General features: G+C 35.6%; 1 long non-coding RNA gene across 1 annotated transcript; it reads right to left on the bottom strand.

The window, feature by feature from the left end:
* Positions 1-332: 332 nt before the first annotated feature.
* On the bottom strand, positions 333-1,096 carry LOC141293642 (uncharacterized). Its single transcript, XR_012340788.1, has 3 exons — positions 941-1,096; positions 580-638; positions 333-513 (listed from the first exon to the last, which is right to left on the bottom strand). It is a non-coding gene; the product is annotated as an uncharacterized lncRNA (long non-coding RNA).
* Positions 1,097-3,383: the final 2,287 nt, after the last annotated feature.

Genomic DNA, 3,383 nt, shown 5'->3' with positions numbered 1-3,383 from the left:
TTTGTATTTTTTGCTTTAGATTAGATTAAACAACAAATGACAGATTAATGTTCACATACTGTTTCTCACCTTAAGCTGGTGCTCCAGCAATTCAATTTCAAGTCTGGCCTTTTTTTTGGTTAAGCCTTTTCTGCTCCATTTGAAGCTGTATAAGGTCCATCTCCATGTCACATTTTCTGATTTGCTTTTGAAGGTGGACCTTATACAGCTCTTTGGCAGGCAACTAGAAAGACAGAATCATTAAACATGACTGATAACGTCTGTAGTACAAACACAGACCAAATATTTAAATGAGGAAGGATAACTGCAGAACATTTCTTACACTGCTAAGATTCTGTGTGTAGGTAGATAGACCCTCATCTGTATTAAAATCTCCAGCCATATTCTGTAAAATGACAATTTATTTATTCTCTTATGTAAAAAAGGGGTTATGCATTCTATGCATCATACCTCTATGGGCCTCCCCACATTTTCTGTTTCTGTCACAGCAGAAGTGGTCTCTTCATCGTCATCCTACAGAGAAAATAGGTAAGCATGCTTGGTGTAGCAAACAGAAACCTAAAGACAATAATCACTTACAATTGTGACAGAGTGTGGTGTTGCAGGAGGATCCAATAATACAATGTGGCCATCAGCAACTGCAAGATAATTAAACCAATAAGGTAATCATGCATATTCAAAACTCAATGTATAGTCTTAAAAAAATACAACTAATAAAGAAGGACATTATGAACATCTAAGAGTACTAGTAGTAATAAGATTACAGTATACAGCATATGCAGTCAAAGCAGCAAGCATACCGCACAAGTGAATCAATGACTGCAAAATGCATTCAAAATGCCTTTTTAAAATGGTGACAGTGTTGATGATTTCATTATTTAAAACACTGACAAAAACAGTGAAAACATCAATAAATCATAAGTATTAATAATACACCTACATTTCACTAAGCCACTTGTGTTGGTAGCTGAGTCTGACGAACTGCCCCCTGGAATCCCATCGACCACAGGTCGCCCTTTATTAAGGGACAGTGCCAGCTCCTCCGCTGGGGTGAGGGAAGGTGGAGGTGGACCCCCACCTGTTTTACGGGCCTCAGCCTTCTTTCTATTGGCTACATAGAAAACTAAATTACATTAAGTAGGCCTACTAAATTACATGGCGTCAGTAACAAGTTTAGTAAGTGTTAAAAATATTACCTTGCTGGAGAATGTTTTTGTGTTTCATTTTGACTTGGCTCACAGTTCTTCTTGCTCCAGAAGGATTACACCTGATAAAACAAGAAGCCAACATATTACTAGCCAATTAGCCTATGTGCATTACTAATGTAATATTAACAAATGTATGGAGGCCAAAAAAGTCAATACTTCTTTACAACATGCCACAAAGAATTTTTGCGTCACAATAAAAGGGGTAAATAGCCCATTTATAATTTTATAAACTCACGCATTTACTCTGTCCGTTATTTTTTGCCAAGCCAACTCTCTTTCTTTTGCTGATGCAGCAGTATTGCTTTTTTTTTAGTTATAATGGCCTTATTGTCTTCATAAGCAAGCATTAAAACCTCCAACTCAGATTCACCGAAGTATGTAGCTCGCTTTTTTCCTCCCTGGGTTTCCATGGTGATCCCTGAAATCGGCGATCCATTGAAAATGTCTTTATGTACTCGCCTTGCGCGCGCATTAACTCTGGGTTACCATTAGGAGGTTGATTAAACTAACTCCTCACAGGTGTTTTGGAACCGACATACCCTGAGTAAGCAAGTTTGGGGTTAATCAACCCAGAGTTCATGGTTAATCTGATGGTAAGTTAACCTTGCTTTCTGGAATACACCCCAGGAGACTTGGATTTAAACTGCTTGATTCATATGTTTTTATTACCAGATTACTTTTACATCGTCTTTACTTTTTCAAGCATCAGAGTTTTGTTTGCCTGGACTCTCTCAAAATTCTATTAAGAATGTTTTCATTTGTTTTTCAGAAATGAATGAAAGTCTTGAGTTCGGAAGGGTGAGTGAACAATGACAGAATTGACATTTTTGAGTGAACTACCCCTTTAAGTACTGACTAAAGTGTCACAAGTAAAGACTACAAGGATGTAAACACAAAATGGCCGGCTCCTAAAACACTGAATGCACAAACAATGAGGCTTATGGATAATATTGGATATATGTTGCACTATTTAAAACATTGTACTGATTACTTTGAAAATCAGATTTTTATTAAAGGGATGGTTCACCAAAAAAAAATTAATTTGATGTTTATCTGCTTACCCCCAGGGCATCCAAGATGTAGGGGACTTTGTTTCTTCAGTAGAACACAAACAAAGATTTTTAACTCAAACCGTTGCAGTCTGTCAGTCATATAATGGCAGTCAATGGTTACCAAATCTTTAAGAGTAAAAAACATACACAGACAAAACCAAATTAAACCCTGTGGCTCGTGACGAAACACTGAGGTCTTAAGACACAAAATAATCGGTCGGTGCAAAAAACTGATGAGTATTTATATCATTATTTTCCTTTGATCCATCACAATGTTCTACTGTCCTGAGCATGTTCACCCAGCCGGTGCGTGACGCGTCAACGTGATTACCTTAAACGAATACCTTAAATGAAATGTATTTATTATTTTAAGCCAAAATGTTTCTTCAAATTCTGACAAAAACAACAGCCTTGTGCATATATCATGGTTGTGCTTCGGGTGATCTTTGAAAGAGTCCCAGCTCTAGGTCCTTTCTGATGCTGTCCCCTCCTCTCTCCTCCACTTATGTGCTTTCTGTACCGTCCTGCATGAACAAAAACACCAAAAATAAAATTTCATAAAATACCAACATTGATACTGTTGAATATCTTTAACTGAAAACACTTAATACAAAACAAATCTTGTACAATATTTTTACTTTACAGTCCAATAACAGTGGAGTTGGAAACAAAGTGCACAACACTTCATTAAACACATTTTGATGTATTCAGATTAAAATTTAAAACATGGTTTTAATCACAATTCTAACTAAACAGTATACTTAGTGAAACAAGTAAAATCATATTGAGTACATTTGTATTACATTAAATAAACTTATAACAAAAGATCAATGAATCTCTACCAGAACTGACAGTGCAAAGTAACCTTAGCAGATGAACAATTTCTTACCAAGCTGCCAATAAGCTGGATCCTTAATGAATCTACAAGGAGAAAGAATAAATGGTTTACTGAAATTTTCTTAAAAAGCTGTTTTTCGTTTTAAACCATTCCTTTAAACAATCTTAATTCATTTTAATTAAAGACATTTGCCGTTATATGATATTTAGAAAAGAAAGATAAAGTATGTCATCTTTAGGACTGTTATTATAGGATTAAAATGCAAAAACACCTGCAGTAATGCAT

This window comes from Garra rufa, chromosome 20 (genome assembly GCF_049309525.1).
Source record: "Garra rufa chromosome 20, GarRuf1.0, whole genome shotgun sequence".
Taxonomy (NCBI): Eukaryota; Metazoa; Chordata; class Actinopteri; order Cypriniformes; family Cyprinidae; genus Garra; species Garra rufa.
The sequence above is the reverse complement of the archived record's forward strand: the minus strand, read 5'-3'. Positions and strand labels throughout refer to the sequence as shown.